This window comes from Callithrix jacchus, chromosome 17, assembly GCF_049354715.1.
Source record: "Callithrix jacchus isolate 240 chromosome 17, calJac240_pri, whole genome shotgun sequence".
Taxonomy (NCBI): domain Eukaryota; kingdom Metazoa; phylum Chordata; class Mammalia; order Primates; family Cebidae; genus Callithrix; species Callithrix jacchus.
The window spans coordinates 72879768-72903106 of record NC_133518.1 but is presented as its reverse complement, the minus strand read 5'-3'; the positions used below and the strand labels follow the sequence as shown (position 1 = coordinate 72903106).

Below are 23339 nucleotides of genomic sequence, written 5' to 3'. Positions count from 1 at the left end.
CCAGATGAACCTGGGTTTCCTTCTACACCCGTTCAGACTTAGCCATGGTTTCTTGAATACTTTCTTTTGCAATTATGAGAATATATTTATGTTGTAAAAAATGACAAACAGCCTTAGTCAACAAGAGCATACCATCCTAAAGAGATGAGATAAAAATAACACAACAATAGAATTCAGTGGTTAAAAGGTGTTCTTTGGTAAAATGTAAGAATCCCCCTAAACTCCTAACTATCCAACAGATAAATGAATCTTCTCTACAACTTGTTGGAAGAATCAATATAAATCACTATGCGCAGCAGTACATTTTTCTCTAAGGACTTGGCCTTTGAGTAATTGGGGAAACATGTTCTCCTAAAAGGCCAAAAGCATTGAGTGGAGGGAGAGCTGCCCCTAGAGTGATGTATAACAACCACGAAGGGGGCTTTTTCAAGCTATAACCCTTCCTCACATTTCTGAGACATGCCTCAGGGGTAGGATTAGGCATGAAGAGCTCTAAGAAAATAGTCCGAAGTAAAATGCTTTTTGGTCACCCTGCTCCAAGGAGAGTGACTCACTTCCTTCAAGTGTGTTGTGAGTTTCTTTGAATCTGACCCTGTCAGATTAGTATGAGAATAGGAAGGTGCCAGAAATACAAACCACTTCAGCAGCATAGAGCAGACTAAGACTGTGCACCCAAGTGGAGTCAGAAATCCTGAGATGCAGGCTGGCGTCAGCCAAGTGCTCTTGTACTAATCTCATACACCTCTGAGCGTCAGCGTCGCCATCTGTAAAATGGGTATGCGACCCAACTCCAGGGCAGTAGGGTGGATTACAACAGATAGCACCTTTGAAGGCATTATAACAACTGCAAAATGCAAGACAAGTAGTAGTTACGGCTATAACTGGATAGAACCGCTCTTTGATATTGATGATAGACAGCAGAAACCAAGTCATCTTCTCCCAGGCCACATCACTGAGACCTAAGCATCAGGGTTTATGAGAATAAAGCTGTAATTCTCAAAAGACTTCTCCCTGGCTGGTGAGCATATAAATCATGAGCTCAGATGGCCCCAGCTTGATTTTATGATCAACAACCATAACCTACTAGCTGAAACTAATTATGACAACTGACCAAAAGAGGAGCTCATAGGGAAATGGAGATGAGTCAGCCCAACCCTAGGTCCATGGCAGAAAGCAGTCACCATAAACTGGCATTTTTTCTACTAGAGGATAAACCCATAAAGATACACACACATATACATCTATGCACACACTTATGTAAGATCTATAGGTACAAAGTTAGGTTTCTTTTAAAGGGAAGATTATCATATTAAATATAATACTATGCATAATGAAAAAGCATAATCTAAATTAAATAATTTAGAAATAATACAAAAATGAGAAAGGAACTAAAAACAATGTTAGAGTCAGGCACTTTATGCAATTTATTTTTATTCTTAATCTTTCACATTGGAAAGGCGAGTATTGTGGTCTCCATCCTTTTATGGATGAAGAAATTGAAATAATAAGTAATCTGACCAAGTGAAGGCCAGAAAGAAGACTGGAACATAGGGCTGATTCTGAAGCATGTACAGTCCTAGCAACCACACCATTGACATCGACACCATTACCATCCTCACCATATAAGCCAGAGGCTAATAAGAACTAGAGTACAAAGGAACACTCAAGGAACAAGAACAGGACAGATTAAGTCTTTCTGGATTTAGAGAAGTAGTAACACAGGTGATGCTATTTAAGCAAAGCCTAAGAAGGAACACACAATCAACTGGTTGGCTAGCTAAATACTCAGCAAGATACGGAATGTTCTTTGATTAAGGACTTGAGGAATCATTTGAAACCTTGAGAATCAGTAGTTATGGTTATAACTGGATAGAACCGCTCTTTGATACTGAGACAAATGTTTAGGGACTGCTGGTAAAGGTGTGTCAGGGCACCCTTCACAGATCCAGTTCTGCAGCCCAGCAAGCCCTCCCCACAGATAAAAGGCATCAGCTGTCATCACAGCTAGAGCTCAGCTGACAGAGCCCGAGCACCTGACAAGAAGGGTCTCGGAGGTAGGTGTCAGCCCTGACAATCCTTGGTCTCTGCCTCCAGGAAAGCAACCCAGGCCTCCTGAGACTCCACCAGAAGGCTCACAGACAGACTGGGCTACAGAAGGCCAAGAGCCCCTGCCTCTTACCCCTCCAGTTTACAGCACATGAAGTTGTCAGTGTAATTGCAGCACGGTCTCAGTGGCCAGAGAAGGTCCTTTGTAGAAAATGGATCATGTTGCTTGCAGGGATTTTATGTCTAATGGCCAGGCTGTTGTCTAATGAGAGCCATGCTGTAATAAATATGCATTAGTTCCATTAAATTATGTCCAGAGGTAGAGAAATCCCTGTAGATGTGGCTGTCAGTTTTGTTCATGCCGCAGAGCAGTCCTGCCTTACGTCAATTGTGAAAGCACCTAAATGTGTGAAATGTGTCCCCCCATTTTTGGACTTCTCCTCACCATCCAGCATATTGTCTGCTTCCTTAAATGTTTCTACAGACATCAATGCAGTACACATTATTCTGTTATTACAGTCAAATCTCAAGTGTTCACTGTGGTAGTGATTGTATATCATGTAATGTACTAAAATTATCAAATTACCCCAAACTAATTTTGAGAATTCGCAGTTTCTTTTGGGAGAAAAATTGTTTAAACTAAGTGTTTGAAATCCATCTCTTTCTTTCCTTTACTTCTGTCAAAGAGTTGCTAAAAATTAGACTTTAGATTGGGAGAAGATGGGAGGCGAAATTCTGTAAAGGAGAAGCCTGAAAGCCTGACTGTGTGATCTTGGGCGTGCTAATTAAACTCTCAGAGTGTAGTTTCTTCCGTCTGTCAAGGGTGAACAACATGCTTTATGCTAAGGATTTCTATACTAATAAAGTAAGATAGTATTTCTGAGTATGTACTTATTAAAGAGTAAAGAATCAAAGAAACGTAAAACATGATACTTATGAAGAATACACACCAAATGGTAATGGTAATATGTCACAGCAAAAGGAGAACGTATATTAAAAGGCTATAAGAAACAATAAGGTTTACTGTTTAATGTCATTGATAAGTCATATGCATTTATCTCTTTTTCTGCAATAAACTATAATTAAATAATGAATTTAACATCATAATATTCCCAGAAGACCAAAAGGAAAAGCAGAAAAGACAATAGTAGCAAGGGATTGGTATTTCAAGTAAAATTTCGGAAGCTGGAAAGCAGATGGATGCTTAGAACTAGAGTTGGCCGGGCGCAGTGGCTCAAGCCTGTAATCCCAGCACTTTGGGAGGCCGGGACGGGTGGATCACGAGGTCGAGAGATCGAGACCATGCCGGTTAACATGGTGAAACCCCATCTCTACTAAAAATACAAAAAAATTAGCTGGGCATGGTGGTGCCTGTTATCCCAGCTACTCGGGAGGCTGAGGCAGGAGAATTGCCTGAACCCAGGAGGCGGAGGTTGAGGTGAGCCGAGATCGCGCCATTGCACTCCAGCCTGGGTAACAAGAGCGAAACTCCATCTCAAATAAAAAACTAGAGTTAACAGAATGACGATAGCTGTAAGTAAGGTTTCTGCAGCAGAAGACACCACTGAGAAAGCGATGTTGACCTTCAGAACTAAGAAAGGTACAGGACTCGGAGGATCCAGGCCATGTGGAAAGTTTGGGTGAGACATGATCTAGATGCAATGGATTACCTGCAAAGCTGAAAACTAAAAACTAAAGCCATCACCCATTCCACACCCATGTAAAGAGAAGATTCCTCTCCACAAGAACAAAATAGTCCCACAGAAAATATCTCCAGACTATGACACTTAGTGATCGTTTCCCAATAAAAATTTCCTTTGATCCAAATCATCGTAGAATGAAGCCACAAAGTTTACAGGTCATGTGCCTACACAGAGAGCCTTTGGTAAATTTCTTTGTTTCTCCTTCTTAAAAATAAAATGGACAGCCAAAGAGCACCAACAATTGATAAAAGTTTTCAACATAAAAAGCCCAAAGATGAAAACAAAAAGAAAAGCGGAAACCTAAAGGAAATGGGGGAAATCAGTGAGCATAAATTAGATAAATAAAAACAAATTTGAAACAACAACTATTATGTCCCATGAGAGATTAAAGAAGACATTACAGGAGTAAAAGGCTATTTTAAAAAATAATAATTTTTAAAACTTCATCGATAGTAACATTTTATATCAAGAACCTTCTAAAAAAAACTAGAAACTTTTTAACATAAAAAATTTCAGGGATTTCCCAAAATGCAGAACTACAGCAACCAACAGAGAGAGGGAGAAAGAGAGAGAGAGAGTTTGAAAAGAAAGACATGCTTTAAAAAATTAAAGAACAAATGAAGACGTTTCAACTAATAGTAAGAATTCCAGAAGAAGAGTATAGAATGCAGGAAGTTCCTGAATATAATAAAATAAAAATTTCCAGTATTGAAGGACAGAAGTCACCAGAAGGAAAGGATTAACTAAAGTTCCAAGATAAAAACAACAACAACAACATAATTTTTCCTACACACAGACACAGGCACACACACGTACATCCCCCAGTGGACATCATAGTGATGTTTCAGAATAGTGAGGATAAAGAGAAGATTCTACAATATTTTAAAGAAAAAGAGTTAGGTCACCTGCCAGGGACCAGGAGTTAGGATAGCATAGAATTTTTTAATAACAGCCAAGAAAACTAATAAATGAATGATGCATCATTTGAAAAATTCTGATTTCAACTTAGAATTTTACTCAGCCAAACTACTCAACAAAATAAGAGTAAAGAAAAGAGAATTCAAAATCAACAAAAATAAGAAAAATCTTTTTTTCATATTTCTTGTTAAAATTATGTTTGATTGTGATAGGACTATTTAACATGAGATCTACATTATTGACAAGGTTTTAAGTATAAAATCCATTATTGTTGAATATAGGCACCATACCGTATAGCATATTTCTATCTTACTCATCTTGCTGAGCTGCAACTTTGTGCCTGCGAATCAGTAATTCCCCTGACCCCTCCCCACTCCCTGGCAACCACCATTCCACTCTTTGATTCTGTGAAATGATTTTAGATACCTCATGTAAGAGGAATTATGCAGTATTTGTCTATGTAACTGGCTCATTTCACTTAGCATAAGGTCCTCAAAGTTCACGTATGTTGTCTCACATTTCAGAATTCCCTTTTCTGAAGGCTGGCTAGTGTTCCATTGTATGTATACACGACAGTTTTTTTAACCATTCTTCTCCCTGCAGACACGTAGGTTATTTGCACATATTGGCTATAGTGAACAGCTCTGCAATGAACATGAGAGTGCCAATATTCTTTGAAATCCCGATTTTAATTGTTTTAGATAAATGCACAGAAGACTGCTGTATTATGTGGTAGTTCTTTTTTTTTTTTTTTTTTTTAGAAACACTCATATTGTTTTTCACAGCAAATAAACCGTGTTTCATTCCCATCAATAATGTGCAAGGGTTCTGATTTCTCCACAACCCAGCCAACACTTGTCATCTTTTTGAATGATATCCGTTCTAACAGGTATGAGGTCATGTGTAACTGTGGTACTGATTTGCATTTTCCTGATCATTGCTGACACTGAACATTTTTTAATATATCTACTGGTCATTTGCATGTCTTTTTTAGAGAAATGCTATTCAAGTCCTTGGCTCGTTTTATAAAATACACTAAACATAAACTATCTAAAAAGAAACTTTAGAAGACAATCCCATCTACAGCACCACCAAAAAGAAATGTTTAGAAATAAAATTACCTAAGAAGGCGAAAGACTTTTACTGAAAAATACAAAACACTGATGACAGAAATTAAAGAATACACAAAGAAATGGGAAAAAAAAATCACATGTTCATCGATTCAAAGACTTAGTGTTTTTTAAATCTTCATACCATTCACTGGTATAGATTCAGTGAATTCCCTATCAAAATCCCAAGTGTTTTTTACAGAAATAGAAAAAACAATTTTCCAGCTTATATTAAATCAGAAAAGATTTCAAATACAAAGCAAATCTGAGAAAGAAAAACGAAGTTGGAGGAATCACATTTCCTGATTTCAAATTATATGGCACATCTACGGTAATCAAAACAATAGTGGACTGGCATAAGGGCAGCCATATATTCCAATGAAACAGAATAGAAAGCCCAGAAATAAATCCATGCACATACAGTCAACTGATCTTTGACAAGAGTGCTAAGATTTGGAGAATGGATAATCTCTTAAACAAATGGTCCTGGGAAAATAGGAAATCCACATGCAAATGAATGAAATTAGTCCTTTATCCTATATCATACACAATAGTCAACTCAAAATGGATTAAAAACTTAAACATAAGACCTGAAACTATAAAACTCCTAGAAGAAAACATGGAAAGAAAACCTCAAGATCTTGGGCTTGTTAATGATTCCATGAATGTGACACCAAAAGCACAGGCAATAAAAGAATAAATAAGCAAATGGTATTACATCAAACTAAAAAGGTTCTGTACAACACAGGAAACAATCTTAAGAGAGTGAAAAAAAACCAGCCTACTGAATGGGAGTAAGCATTTCAAAACCATATACCTGATAAGTTAATTGTTAAAATATATAATAAACTCCTACAACTCAACATCCTTTTTCATATCCTTTTTAAAGAAATTACTAGAGTTATGGCATTTTTGATATTTCACTACCAAAATTAGTAAGTAAGCATAGAAAGAGAAAGAGATGAATGCTCAAAGGATGGGACCCAACACAGAACTGCAGTGAAGAGGTCTTCAGATGATGGTTATAGGGCAGATCTAACTGAAACCAGTTTCTCTTGAAACAAAAAGAGAAAGCATGACCTCTGGGGAGAGTGATGTGACATACAGAGCATATACAGAGTTTCCGCTTTTGACAGATCCATTAGGAAATTTGAAAGAAACTTGTAAGAAGTAATAGTTTAATAAGTGAATGAAATAATAAACAAATATTAGTCCAAGATTTTTTGTTAATGGAAAAGAAAAAAGGAATCACTTGATTTGGCAGAAGACTTCATTTGTATAGACAAAATAATGTAAAAATTATAATTAGAATGAGAAGAGAGGAATTGGAGTGGGAACATGTATAGGCAAAATAAATTTATAGATATGATAACAGAAAGTATATAAAGTTTAGACTTAAAATGCCAATACAATCACATTTTTAGAAATATGAAGATATATCTCAGGAAAAAAAAATCAAAATCATTAAAAATGTATTTTTCTGTGCAGCAGCATTGAAAACTGGGGAGAAATTTTTTCACCTCCACCCTTTTAGTGCTATTTGACTTTAACAACAGTTTACTTGTATATTTAATAAAGAAAAATAACTGAATAGTTTCAATCAGAATTAGGCTCAATTTCTGGGTGACTCCGTAATATTGGACTTGGATAATTTACATAACTTCTCTATGTTCTAGTGTCTTTATCTATAAAACAAAGATTATAATACCAACTATCTCATCTAGTTATGATGAAAGTTATGAACATCAGTAAAAAACACAGGGAGATACCTGGTATTCAGTAAATAAGCAACAAAATATTATTATTTTACTACATCTTCTCCTTTTTTTAATTATTATTTTTTTACCTTAACTAAGAGCTTTGCTTGAACAACACAAGGCTAATCAGGTTCGGTGGGCACAGCTCAGGACTATATCAGTCTAATCTATAGAAGCTGTTTGAAAAATACGCAGCTGTTTACCTTAGAAGTTTAGCATGTACTGGACCTCCTTAATGCAATTTTTTAAAAAGTGAAAAAGTAAGAGACTAAAAGAAAACATTAAGACACCTACTATTTTCTCCAGGTTATAAATTCTCTCATAGGGGAAAGTAATTTCCCTAAGGTCAGTGCCATAGTATATATTCTTTCAACAAATTCAACAATGCAAAAGTTACATTAACCTTAGTTTATGCAAAAGTTACGTCACCTAAGTTATTTCTTACAAAACTACACAAAAACAATTATACATAGTGAAGAGACCAGCTTCTTCAGAGTCTCTAGAACACAGTGGTGTATGGGCCCATGTAACTGTTTCAGGGTACACTGGAGCTTCTTCATTCAGGTGGGAATGAAATGGAAGATTCCAAAGAAATGTTTCAGCTGTTATAATGAGAGACGTTAAGAGCATGTTTATGCTGCCCACACTCTAGTCTCTTACACATTTAAGTTTAAGCAGTGTCAGCCTCCTAGCATTTCCCGGCAAAGACCCACTCCAACCCCTGAAGGAGGCCCAGGGGAAAGTTCCTCACTGTCATAGGATGCCTGATCAGAATGCTATTTTACACCGAATGACAGCATGAGAAGAGCAGGTAGTCTCTGGAGGAAGCTGCTCTGTTTGTGTCTCCTGCACACACAGTAGCTCTGCTTTGCAGCTTGCACAACACATCATTTGTGATTCTCCTCTCTTAGAATTCGCTGATGTTTTCTCTGGTATGGGAGACAAAGGTCTGAAGTTAATAGCTTTATATCACCTCCAGTCTCTAAATGTTGGCAAGGGAGAGCTAATGCTCCACAACAAATCTTATCCTTTGTCTGCTGCTGCTTCCAGATGCCATATTTAGGGCCTCTCTTTAATGTGTCCTAATGCTAGTAAAATTCCCTGCTGCTGCCGTCACTGTACCCGCCTAGAGAGAGCTTCTTCTGGAACTTGCAAGGCAGCTGAAACGAACTTTTCCTTGAAGCTTTGGAAAGTTCTAGAAACTTTCTTTGGAATCTACATACATCGTCCCCTGTATTTCTTGACTTCTCCTGTGAAGTCTGTAGCAGCACCATCCCCCAGGGAAGGAAGGTACTTGGGTTATTTTTAGCCTTGTTCAAAGCTAGAGGTTTCAGGAGTCTCAAAGAGAGATTCAAGTTGCCAGAAGCAGCTAGTCTATTTTGCAGGATTATTCAGAATAATATTCAAAGAAGTGGCCTAAAGTGAAGGTCATTTTCAAAACAGCACTGAAGCAAGCTACCCCTCCACACAAATTGAAATATTTATTGCCTGAGATTTGTCTAGTCATAGGTGCATAAATATGCAACATGTATAAGTCATGTTATAGAAATTTTACTGTGCATACTTCAATCATTGACAAATATCTGTCCAATATGAGTACCTACTGTGTACCAGGCTCTTTGCTGTAATTCACGTAACAACCCAATAAAGTTGTTACATGATAGAAGAAGTCGCTTTGCCTAAGGCCATGCGGCCTGTACATGACAGCACAAATTCAAATTCAGTAAAGCCTGTTTTTAGCACGTCTTTTTATTCTGATCCTTTGACATCTGGGAGACTTGCTGACCCTGGAGGGACTGGACTGTCCCTTCCTGGCTAGTCAATTCCCATAGATACTGAAAGACTGCCCCACAAGTGTACCTTTCCTGTGCCAACCAATCAATCCAGAGCCCATATCCCAGCCACCCCCTTTATCAGGTTATCTCAGTGCCATTTGCCTGCCTAGTCTTCCCAGGGCCAGGTACCAGTTAACTAGAAACAACCTCTTAACCCCTGAGCCTGCAAAAATTATTCAAACTAGCTAATCCTAAAACTGCTTGTTCTGGCTTTCCCGTTTTGCTCTGTGGAAATCACACCAAAGCATTTTGCCCAGGTTTTCCACTTTGTCCCTCTGCCTCTTGACTCTGCTGCTTCCCAGAGTGGCACCTGCATGGACGGGCATACCACCTTCTCTTGGAAACTCTGAGTCACAAACTAGCTTTCAAATAGCAATTGTCTAATCTGTTGGCCTGCGGGCCTCACTGTACCTGAATAATATTAAATACAAATTTTAAAACAAAGGCTGACTCCAAAGTGAAGTACTTCTTCATGTCACTGGCTTGTCAGAGACCTATTACATGCTAAGGACGCTACTCATCAAGGCTTAACTAGAGTGAAGCAAGTGAGGTAACTAGTGTGTAAAATGTAGAAAGGGGATCACTCAGGTTTGTGCAAGTGCTGGCCCTGCACTTAACCTTGGCGTTTCGCTTGTCTCTCTCTAGTCTCAGCCCTGCTGCCTGTGTCCTGGGGCAGCAGAAACAAAAGAATTAGATTCTGCCCTCAATTTTATGGAAGAGACAGGCACGACAATGAACAATGATCAAATGGTGCACTGACAACTGTAATAAAGGTTTGGGCCAGTGCCATGGGAACCACGAGGGAAGATTCTCAGATCCATGGGTGAGTGGGAGGCAGGATTAAATGAAGGTGGAGAAGGCAGATTCTTAGCAAAGAAGTTCCTTGAATGGAAACACTGGGCACTGCTCCTATCGCTGTCAGGACAGTGAGTGCAGATGTGATACCATATGTGTAAATAAAATATCCTCTATGAGCAATGGAAATTTGTTTCCAGAGTTCACAAGAAAACTGACTGAATTACATCCTGTCTCTGGATGTGGTCTTTCAAACATTTAAAAGGTCACTTGTTTAACAAAGTTATATCTTATTCTGATTTGGGAGAATATCAGAAGTGTCCTCATTTTGATGATAAATTATATGATTTTCTCATCTATGAGCAACTTAATAATACCAAATAACAGAATAGAATATTTCTATTAGAAGTTCTAGAAGTCTTTGGATGTTATTCAGTCAAACCTTTCCATGGTAAATGTGAATTCTAAGGCACTGAGAGATTACACAGTTTATATACCATTATTAAGTGAAAGGTTTAGAATTGAATGAAAGTTTCTTGACTCCAAAATGTTCCATATTTGAAAACCTCCTTATAAAAGCTCCTGAATGACATGTGTTCTTTCAAGTGCATCTATAGCATTTCACAGCTTCCCTGATGTTAAACATGAAGTGCTCATGTACAGTAACCAATAACTAATATAAAATCATGATTAACCTCAGAGGCAGATTCAATAATTTAAAAAAATTTTCCACATCTCCTATATTATTGAAATAAGAAAATATTCATGTATAAAAACGTTTGCGCGCTCTCTCTCTCTATGCCCATCTCTTCCCCCCTCCCTCTCTCATCTGTTTCCTTTCTATCTCAATTTTTAAGATACTACCTCCCTCCTTAGTATTTCTCTTTAAAAAGCATAGTTGTGTCATGGGTCCATTATTTAAACTTTGAATTGTTCTGTTGAAATCCTAGCCAGCTGGAAGCCTTTCTCATCTGATTTTGAAGATGTACATCACATCTTTAAACACATTGACAATTACAGAAAAAAAAAAATCAGTGTTACATTTCCTCTGGCTTCAACTCAAAAGACACTTGAAGAGGTGGCATGAAAGAAATTAGACTGTCAGATGACTTTGTGGCTGGTTGGAGCCAACCTGTAAATGGCCAAAGTCAGAACACTAAAGTCAGAATACCAGAAGTTAAGCAAGCAACACAACGCAGAAGAGTATAACACACAGATAGTAAGTTAATAGAAAACATGATTCAGAGATCATATAAAATCTGAGGCAGGCTGACCCCATGATCACCCCATTGTTAGGGGTATTCTCATTAGCAATACCATGCACCTGTCAAGCATGCCTGAGTTCTGGCCCTGTACTATTTTCTCAGCAAACAAAGGGAGCCTCCACACTGGCCAACAGATGTAATTGAAGTGGAAGAAAAAACATATATGCTGGATTTTAGGTGGAATATACTCTAGAGAAGGCATCAGAGTGATTACACTCAGAAATTATCTCGTGCATGCCACATCTCCTGTGGATGGTGTGATGAAAGACCATGCACACTAAGAGGGGCTAGAGAAAAACCCATGAAGAGGAATGTCTTAGTCTAACCAGAGAATTAGATAATAAATCAAGGGAACATGATCTGGATCCACTCTGAGGCAGGCCAGTTCTATGGGCAAGGAGCATACTCATATTCATGCTCAGTACATATTAGGAACCTTCCCATTCATATATTGAGCCCTAAACACTGATATAAATTATATATGAAAATGGAACCACTGGGAGGTGATTAGGATTATATGAGGTCAGGAAGGTGGGGCCCTCATAATGGGATTAGTAGGGTCTTAAAAGAAGAAGAAGACAGAGACAGAAAGAGAGAGAGAGAGAAGGAAGGAAACAAAGCATGCATGCAGTAAGGAAAGGCTGTGTGATAATATACTGAGAAGGTGGCCATCTACAAGCCAGAAGGAGAGCCCTCACCAGAAATCTAGTCTGTCTGTATATTACATCTGGAGGCAGGCTCCATGTTTGTGGGAAAATATTTTGTTATTGTTTAAGCCACTCAGTCCATGGTATTTTGTTAAGGCAGCCTGAGCAGACTAAGACAGTAGGCACAAATTTTTGCATAATCAGTTTTGAGGTCACTAGGACCCCTGCAGTAATTATTGGCATCATTCAAGAGCAATGGGCTTGGAATAAGAGCACAGGGATTTCTAGAAAACAGATCCACACTTGATAGAAAGAATCTACAGAAACTGAAAATGGAGAGGAGGCCTTGACATCCTACTCTCCATCAGAAATAGAGGGTTAGCTTACAATTTTCTTGGAAATTTTTGGCAAAAGAAATCTGTTGAAGATCCTTAAAATTTCCAGTAGGTAAATGTACTACACACTTGTTTGTCAAGAGTGTATGCCTGTAGTCACCTTAGGGAGGAGGAGTTAATCCTAAGGATGAACATTTTTGTCTGCAAGCCAATCGAGCATGGAATGACGATGAAATGAGATGGCCTCCAGAATTCATTTCTAGTAGGGATTGTGCTTCTTTTGCCCTGGTAGGGCCTGGATGAAGAGAATTCTGCAACCATTGTAGAGCACAGATATACAATGGCTCTTTAGTAGGTTTAATGTATGGCTTATATTTAAGAAAATGAAATGGTTCAGGATGAAATTTTAGAGAATGAGACTTGAACATGGAGATCCTAAAGGTAAGTACAAGCAAGATATAAAAATACAGTTAGCATTATGTCTACGGTTCTACCTGACCTTGGTCAGAAGGTTAGCTTCTTATTGTCCGGAGGTCATGTTATGCTATATCCACTTGCATTCCACTTACTCCTTCTCATAGGTAAAATCAGACTGAGCTTCTGCAGAGCAGGGATGGATGTAACCAGTCTGCTGGTGAGTGGCAAGGCCTTTCTACATGCTCGCCGGATAGTTGGGGCCCACTCTTCACTTTGGTCTTGCATGCCCATGAACGTTGTGACTGGTGGGCCATGCCTAGTGAGGATTCACAGACTCATGACACTCTGAGGCTGTTCATTGAGTATCTGTACTTCCACTCTGCAGCAGGTCATCTGCCTATCTTGAACCCTTATCTACAACCCAATATCAATTATTTTCAACACCTACCACAAATATCTTAACTGCTTAGACAGCTCTGCCTTGTTTCCTCTAATTCTGATAAATGAGCTCCTTCCTGGCTCCACCCCATTCACTCTCAGCTTGTGTAACAAACGGTCGGACTGGCCAGTGCACATGAACACTCTGCCTGGGGGATTCCATCAGGCAGCACCAGCTCTGCATTTATAGTCCTTATTCTTTGACTGTAATGTGTTATGAGCTGTGTTTGAATTTGTATAATTCCAGCCTATTTTTTCTTGCTTTGATTGAATTTAATGATTATTTAGAAGATCCAACTTAATGCGACAAGAGTCTCATATTGCCAGACAAAATTACTGGCTTTGTGTATTAGGCAAATACAAATGATTCTGTGGATAAATATTTTGTATATCTAGCTAAGTACAAGAGGAAAGCAGTGATAGACTTAATTGTGCCTTAAGTGTTGATTCCAAGCATCATTCCATTAAAAGAGAAAAAAATGTACCTGATAAGTTTATTTTCTGCCTTAATTTCAAACCCATGAAGCTTGCAAAAATTGCTTTTATTAAAAAAATAAAAAGCACAAATACGGGCAAAAATAATAAAATACAGAAAAGCATTAGCTCCCTGCATGTCTATTTCTCAGTCCACACAGAAACAGTCTTAACCCTTGCTATTCATAGCTGCTACTGTGGCTATTTATGCTACCTTGCTCTTTAACTTGTACGTTTTAGGACATTAACTATTAACTTTCTGCTCAATACAAATTTAACATTCTTACACCAACTCCATCTTGTCTTTCTTGCCTTTCCCCCTAATTTTTTTGTTCTTTAATTTGTCTATTTTAGGACATTTACTATTAACTTTCTGCTCAATACAAATTTAACATTCTTATACCAACCCCCTCTCGTCTTTCTTGCCTTTCCCCCTAATTTTCATGGTTCTATAACTATGCTGGCTTCCATTTCAGCTGTTTTTATAAAATTAAATAAGGCACCAAAGCGTTTCTCATCAATTTGTGCAATATAACTGGAATACTCACATAATAAGATAATAGTGCACCTCCCCACCACCACCATCAGCTTTCGGTAACTCCCCTTTTGCTTTGTCATTGCCAAGACAGTGGACTCTTCTCTCCTACCTTATATGTTCTGTGTTTAATTGGCTGATTTTCTCCAGTATTTGAATATCAGTAGGGAGCCATGCACTGAATCAAGTCTTGAGCAGCAAAGTGAGTTCTTCCACTTAAAAGCTATATGACACCAGGCACATCACGAGAACATTCTAGACCCATACCGTCCAATATGGGAGACTCTATTCAGATGTGGCTATTTGAATTTAAAGTTTCAGATTGCTAGCCTTAGTCACATTCACGAGATTTAAAGTGTATACAACATTCGGTGAGTGGATACCATATCAGACAGGGCGGATAGTACATAGAGCATTTCCATCATCGCAGTAATTTCTATGCCGGCATTGCTAGAATGTGGGTTCTTGGTAGGTGAAAGGAGGAAGTCATACTACGTGATTTCCAAACTGCCTCCTGACTCTAAACTGCTGAAGTTTTGTAACAGAATGCTCCTTTTTCCAAAGCTCCTAAGCATACCCTCCCCAAAGCCAAGCTTGGTTAAAGGTATAGGGAAAAAAAAGCGGCAGAAAGAAAAAAGAAAAGTATTTACAGAGAAAGAAGATCCAAGCCGGAAGGAAAAAGAAATATTGTGTCAGAGATGTGCTTAGGAATAATGGCCTGTGGGAGTATATCAAGTGTTGCCATGCGGCTCTTCACGGGCTGCCTCCCTAACAATGTTATTTGTCTTCATGCAGCTCGTTCAAGGTTAGTCTAGCACATGCCACATGATGCCTTATTTTCTCTTTCCAAGGGCTTTTCTCCCACTTAACCATGTTTGCTTTATAGTATGCTCAGATTTCCATACTGTAAAACAAATGAGAACTACATAGACCTGAGCAGACAGGCTAAGGGCTTTCGAAGTTAGAATTCACAATGATCTGCTTTTTGTTAGTTTTATGACATTAATCATTTTAGTAATAGCAGAAATATAAGCACAGAACTGATGTGTACAAAGTCTGCACATAGGAACAAAGGAAGAAAAAAATTGTGTATAATGTATTTATTTCCGTACCAGATACATGGAAATGCTTGGTAAGTAACTATACAATGTTATAATCAGAGGACCAACGGTGCTCAGAGAAAAATATCTCAAATCCTTTGTGTCAGGGAGTCAAGTTCATCCCTGTATACTAATTCTTTTTCATTTCCTTTTTTTTTTTTTGGAGACAGGGTCTCACTCTGTTGCCCAGGCTGGAGTACAATGGCACAGTCACAGCTCTGCTCAGTCTCCCAGGCATAAACAATCTTCCTTCCTCAGCTTCCCAAGTAACTGGGACTATAGGTGTGCACCACCAAAACTTGCTAACATTTTTATGCTTTGTAGAGACAAGGTCTCACTATATTGCCCAGGCTGAACTCAAACTCCTGAGCTCAGTGATCTTCCCGCCTGTGTACCTCTCAAAGTGCTGGGATTACAAACATAAATCACCGCGCCCAGCCTGCACTGATCTCGAGTTGGGCAGTGCTGCCTCTGAAAATCTTGACTTTCACATTTGTGGGCAGGCAGATGGGGTAGGGGAGGAAGGAAGAGGTGGAAAAGAGGAGTTATGATGATATCGTGGAAGGATCTAAAATATAAAAGAGGGGATGATTGAAGCAAATTAGTAAACTCTGGATTTCCATTATTATAAAAACAGGCAAAGTATCATCCATGACAAAACAACAGTATGACAACTGCAGGCGTGTTCAGGCAGATCTCTAAAAGGATTAACATTTATGATTCTGTGATCTTATTTGCTGTCGTATCTCCAGCTCAGTGCCTAGGATGTATTAGGTGGTCATTAAATGTGAATTGTAATTAGTTCCATGACTTTACAGGGCTTAATGGAAGCACCAAGGTGTGTGAGCTGTCAGTGTTCCTTAACCTAAGCATTGCATCAAATTGTGATTTCACTTCAGAGACGTGGACAGGCCTCAGCTCCTGTAAGCTTTTTGAATTTCCTTTTCAGCAAAATGGAGATCATATTGCATGTCAGTACAGACAGCTTGTTTTTTCTGTTGTTGTTTTGTTTTTGTTTTGCAATGCAACCAACGAATATCCAAGATGCTACACTAAAAAGTCATTAAAACGACATGAAGGTATTTGTGAAATATTGCATCTCTAAAACCTCAGCTTTGATAAGTAGGAGACAATTAAAGGCAATGAGGTAATTCAATTGAAGGATAAAGCCAGCACTGATAGACCAAATAATTTTCAGTTATGTCACAGTTGTTGTTTTATTTTTCATTTTTTTATATCATCCTGCACTTGTCCTCACTCACAGCCATTTGCCACCTGTGTTGCCAGCCATTTGCCACCTGCTATGCCAGGCTATAAGCCCTTTATCCTGGCCCCTTACATCATCAGGGTCCCTTAGTCCCCTGGGTCCTGATTGAGTTCACTAATTGCATCTACAACAGGACTTTCTGACAGAGACAGGTCAATGTGCTTATCTCCTAGCTGTCTCCATGTCTCAGTGCCTGAGTTCTAGTAGGAAGTGTGCGCCTCTACAATGACATTTATGTGTACTGGTCTCAATTTTTTAGCTCGCTTACTTCCCAGGCTTTATTCCCTCTGCTTGTTCCTTCAGGTCTATGGGTGACAACAGTTTTTCACTTTGCTAGTCCCTCAGAGTTGCAGCATTATTTATGATCCCCTACCTCCTCTCTATAAAGAGTCACTTAATTAAATTATTTTACAAATTCAAGATTTCTGTTTCAATTCAAGATCTTATCAGATATATGCAGTTCTCAGATCCCAAATAGGCCCACAACTCACTTTTCAGTTTTGTTTCAGTACTAGGAATGACTGGTGCTAAATATTCTCTACCAGAAGTGCAGAGAGAGGCAGGAGTCACATGTATCCAGATCTGTTTCTATCCAATAGAAACAGAGTGTGTAATAGGGCTGGAGGGTGGAGCAATACGCCTCAGCACCAAAACAAGTGAAATGGATATGAAGACTATTAATCTAGCTGTAATCTTGTTTCCTGGACTTAGTGAATACATTTTAGCTTGATTTATGAGTGAGATCATAATCGTGATTCCCCAGTATAAGCCCACCACTTTACCACATATTTCTATGAACTGGCACATACCCCACTCCTATTTCTCATGACAATATTCTATCCACCCAATATTTGAGCAACATGGACACCCTCTACTCACTTTTCCTAAGGTTCTGAATGGATGTCTCCTTGGCTTTGTAAGCCACATTCTGTTGTTTGTTACTGGCCTTCTTCCATCACATTTGAAGTCAACCTCAAGCTGAAAAGTACATATGAGCCTATTCACACTCCTAAACTTAAAAAAAAAAACCTCCTTAAAATCCACCTAGGTCACAAGACGCCCTAGCTAGATGCCCAAAGCTACAACCAGCTACTTCTTCTTTCCAACTTCATCTTTTGTACATCACCTAAGACAGCTGTCATTAATGGACTCCAGAAGGGTCTTCACTAAAGTTTAAGACACAGAAAACTACACAATGACTGTCCCCAAAAGCAAGGAGGGAATCTGGTCTGATTCTGATGAGAATGGCAATCTTATACCTAAATAAAGCCTTATTCCTCAAGTTGCAAATCCAGGCTTTAAAAAGAAAAAAACGGAAACAGATAACAGCCCTCTGAAAGCAGCTGTAACCTAACATTTGCTGACCAAAACCAAATTCTTCCTCCTGTTGAAACACTACAATTTAAAGGTATGTTAAATGAACATTTGTATTCAGAACTTTCCAGATAGTTTAAAACATTTTAATACTGAGTAGAATTTAATGAGTCTTTAGATATTAATAATGTCATTTGCTGTTCTTTACTGCTCTGTGCATGAAGTGTTTCCTGGGAAATGGACCTTAAAAGTAGGAACAATAGAATTTGGGTTCTCAAATGAAACAAACAACATCTGTGCCTACTGGAAAATAATTGCTTGTATAGCCTTAATTGTCATATGGTAGCATGTGAGGGCCTAAATTGAAGCTAAAACGGAGATTATAGAATTCTGTAATTGGTTTTCCAAACTCAAGAGGAGATCCCCTTGAATATCAAAAAAAGAGAGAACATCTCTGAAATGGGAACACAAGAGAAATAGGAAAGGCAGAGTAAAAAGAAGGATGAAGCTTGTTGAAACCCTGGACAAGCCACATTTCCGTTTTCTTGTCTGGGACCTTCACACACTTTCCCTCACTCAGTTCTCACAAGGACTCCATGTGGTAGGAATAATGCAGTTTAACAAAAGAGGACATTAAGGTTTAGACTATAAATAGATTGCCCAATTTGACACCATTAGTGTCAGACATAGAATTTCAAATGTGTCACATTGTCTGGGTAGATGCATGATTAACCACAATTCTTTATCCACACTGTACCTATACCTCTTGCCACTTAAATCTGTGGTGTTTTCACATTGTGCGAAGCAAGATATACATATTTTGGGTGCTATTGCATGACTTTGCTTGTCAAACAGAATTCAGTGGAAATGATAGTGTTTCAACAGACCTTGTGTGTTTCCACCTGTGCTGCAAACTCTCTTCTGTCACCACGAAATAAAAATGGATAGGTTATTCCACTGAACCCAGGGATAAGATGTGCGACACATGAATAGATAGTCTCCTGAATTCTAGATAGGGTCCAGCTCTCTAAACAGCTGCAGATATGTGAGTATGTCCCAAACCTGCCCCAAGGTCAGTTGAACTCCATAGTCGTGTTTATGGTTGCATGTCACTGATGTTTTATGGTGGTTTGTTATGCAATTAAAGACTGACATGCACGGTCCCGGAACTAGACAACTGATTTTCAAGAAGAGTCTTATAAATGGAGCCTATTCATCAGATCAGTGATTACTAAGAATCTTAAGGTTGGAAGCAGATAAGAGTGATCACTCATACAGGTTGTTGCTATGGTTCTATGCAAAGGTGACTTTACGGCTAGTCATCCACTGAAATGTGTCCCACCATAACTTCTTCTCTCCATATGGATATAACGTACATCATTAGGAACATTCAACATAGGAGATGGCTGGAAAACAGTTCATCTCTACTTCCATATCCTAGGAATGGAGATGATTTCTGGAGATTACATGATGCTATATTGGAAAGTCTTTGCTAGACAACTCTGCCCCAAGTGACTTTACTGCAAAAGTCTAGTTTCTGACTATACAGATCATGCTTTTGTTGAGAGTCACATTGGTGAGATCCACCTAGGCTTGAGATATATTTATAGTTGCTTGAATGAAATAGTGGCTTGGTGGCTCAGCTACAGGCATTTTACAAACCTCTGCAATCTCTCATCCTATAGAAAACCAATACATTTACCTGTGAGAGAAAGAATGTAGAAGTGACAGACATCATGAATATCAGAGCTGAAAACAAGTCCTAAAATTGTACTGAGCTGTGAGTTTGGCCAAAACCTTTACCAATGCTAGACTTCAATTTTCTCATCTGTAAAATGATGGTAATGATACGATACCTCATATCACATTAAGATAACACAAGGAAAGCATTTAGTTTTGTTTCTGGCATACAGCAAAGATTCAGTGAGTATAGCAAAAAGGGGGGTGAAAACAGTATGACTGTTTCAGAACATAGATCAGCCAGGAGTGTACTCACAGTCAGAAATTTGGGCCTTCCACCATCGTGGTTTTCTGCTACCATCTGAGCAAAAAGTCAGTAATTTTTTGCTCTGAAGATCCTTTATTCACATTAAATCTCAGCAGACTTCCCTCTATCGCCCGTGCCTTTGCCCAAGTTACCATAGAAACAACTATGCTTAGAATGTGCCAGCTTCATTAACTGTGGACTCAGCATATTTAGGAGATATGAACATGCTGCTTTAATTTCTTAAAAATGTATTGTATAGCTGCACTTCACCAACAAATTAAAATTATACTTCAATTAGCTTCAGGGTCTAGTTATTTTGTGGCGTTGCTTACATTAATTGACTCCGATAAGAATTAAAACACCTGTTTAAATTCTCGTAGTTTTATGGTTCCTCTCGTTTCCCACCCCACTCTTTTGTCTCTCCCTCCCTCTCTTCTCTTTCTCTGTCATTACCATAAAGTGTGACTGGGAATCTTAAATTAAATGAAATTGCTATCAAATTCCACTACTAGGTACAAGGAAAAAAACGTCTCTACGCATGTTATGTTTTCCATTTAAAGCTAGAAGCTGAAATATAGTTTAATAACCAAGAAATTGACAGAACTCAGTGCTCAACACTTGCTCACATCACACAGCTAGCTCCTTCCTTATTTCTAGCCCTTCACATCAGGGAAGCAGTTAGACTTATAAGGAAGGAACACAAGAGTTAAGTGAAGAACAAGGTGAAAAGAGCTAATAAATTCATTTCATTTAGTGGATTTCCAGCTGGTGGGTCCTTTTTAATGGGCAAAGAGAAGTGTGAGAAAAGTCAGGCCGAGTGAGTCATCAGATCCCGCAACGTGGGAGAATTAGATTTAAGTGAAAAAGGATGTTTCCTAGGAAACTACATGATCTGCTTGTGGAACATCAAACAAGAGCAATTTCCTGACAACAACCATGACTAAATTGATCTACCTCAGACAGCTTTATCAATAGGGGGGAGATTAGATGCCTTTTGTGTTTTCTTAGTTATTGTCATCAAATTGTCTCTTATGTGATGGCTTCAGCTGCTGCATTTTCTGACCTTCTGTAAGGACAGCAATGGTATTTGCTATTATGTAATTGGAAAGCACTTTTCCCTCTTTCCTATCTCTTCCCCAATTCCCCCAAACCTTTGCAATATCTCATCACCCCTTTCTATCCTGAATAGCAGCTTCTAATACTGTCTTTGCAGCAAGCCACAAGATCCAGTCATTAGAGTCACTAAAAATATCCTTCCAGCTTTAGTCATCCGGGGATCTAAATTAACTTACTCTCCTTTAACCATGACAGTGACAGTGAGGGATCTGTAATTCACACTAATAGGGCAAGAAAGGTTGTTCTGAATTAGAAAATGATTTGAAAATCATTTCTAAAAGTAAAAAACATCTTTTTCAAGTAGAATTTATTACCTCAAGCATATAGAATATTTAACTCAAATACTTTAACGACATAGACTCTATTAGAAAGTTTTATTTTAAAAAAAAAAGGTCTATAATTAGCATGCTCACTGGTGAGAAATAGACTTTTGTCATTCAAAGAAGTTAATTATTCATAAAGTCCCAAAAGCTTTCTGAAGTCACAGAATCTGAAAGTCCTGTGGTTTGGAGAGTGAAGCCACTGTCTTCATCTCCTCGCTGCTGCTAGAAGCTGCACCTACATACAGCTTTGCCAGTCTCTGCCCCTGGCCGACAACAATTGTTATGGCGATAAGAACAGCAGCTGAAATTAAATCATTTATTCATTCAGCTGAAATTTATTTTGCATCTAGTATATATTGGACACTGATCTAGTAAATGAATAAGACCAATGATGCCCCTCTTTGCATAGATTATCCTCTAGTAAAAGGAGGAAAAAAAGATAAAAATTCAACAAATGTGTTAATTTCAATTAGTGCTAATTTCCATAAAGAAAATGAAGTGGGGTGATCTGATAGAGTGACTGAAGTAGGGACTTACTCTGAATTCACACTTTCCAAACTATTCATTGTCTATGTGTGATGTGAACTGTCATTTTTGCCCCAATCCATTACTGGACAAAACTTCTATAAAATATCGCATAAATATATTACCAGAAAAATAAGATAAAAACACATGTTCAGTTTTTAAAATTAGATTAAGAAAATATGAAATTACTCTGTCAATAGTTGTAAAAGTATCTAAATGTTTACTCTCAATTGCTGTTCTAATTTCAGCATCCATCGGTAAAGAGAGACTGCAGAGGCCCCTGTGTTCAGACCGTGCTTGGACAGTAACTTACACACAGGGTGGTCAGGGAAACATTCTCTGAAATCTGAAGCCTTTTTTGCTACTCCAAACACCTTGTCTCACCTTGGAGATTAGTTCCCCCGTACATGGCAGGCTCTTATTCAATGTTAATTATCAATGATGTAGTTAGGGACTCCAATTTTATGCTTCCAGTCATTTAAGAGTTAAATTTGGCCCGGTGCGGTGGCTCAAGCCTGTAATCCCAGCACTTTGGGAGGCCGAGGCGGGTGGATCACGAGGTCAAGAGATCAAGACCATCCTGGTCAACATGGTGAAACCCCGTCTCTACTAAAGAAACAAAAAATTAGCTGGGCATGGTGGTGCGTGCCTGTAATCCCAGCTACTTAGGAGGCTGAGGCAGGAGAATTGCCTGAACCCAGGAGGTGGAGGTTGCGGTGAGCCGAGATCGCGCCATTGCACTCCAGCCTGGGTAACAAGAGCGAAACTCCGTCTCAAAAAAAAAAAAAATGTTAAATTTGTCTTTTGGACCTCACCTAGATATATAGCTATCTCTTTTAATATTATTTCTTAGAATTCCAGTTAACTATCTTCAAAACACATTTTTGCAACGAACTCATTCAAAGAAGCTGCTATTTATTGCATGCATTACCCTGGGCCAGATCTTATGCTGAGTATTTTACATATATAATTTCATTTTAATTTTCAAATAACCCTAAAAGCAGAAGCTTTTATTATCCTTTTATATGTTAGAAAACAAAAATTTTATGTATGTGCCTGGAGGTGTCATTTTCTTTTTATATTTTTAAGCTATTGGATTATGCAATTCTGTTACAAAGATGAAACTTTTACATTCTCAGTTCTGTCAGTGATTAAGTTCATTGAAATTCCTTTAGTTATCTGAGAAATAGTGTCATAGAGTTTCTAGAGAACAAGTAGAAGAGATTTTGCTGTCTTCTCTTCACAGGTATAGTGGAGGATCCACGATGAAGCTCAAGGACAGGCACTGGGTGGGTTTCACAGAGCTTTTACCTAGAGTTGAAGGAAGTGAGGAAAAGACAGGGTGCACTCATCCTGTAAGAAGACCCTTCTCAGGTTTTATTTACTCATTTGTTTTTTTTCCTTTTATTTCCACAGTTCTTTTCTATACCACC

The 23339-nt window shown here is 38.4% G+C and overlaps 1 pseudogene; it reads right to left on the bottom strand.

Moving 5' to 3' along the window:
* Positions 1 to 22315, bottom strand: part of LOC118148825 (ferrochelatase, mitochondrial-like) — a 29922-nt pseudogene extending 7607 nt beyond the window's left edge.
* Between the last annotated feature and the right edge of the window lie 1024 nt (positions 22316 to 23339).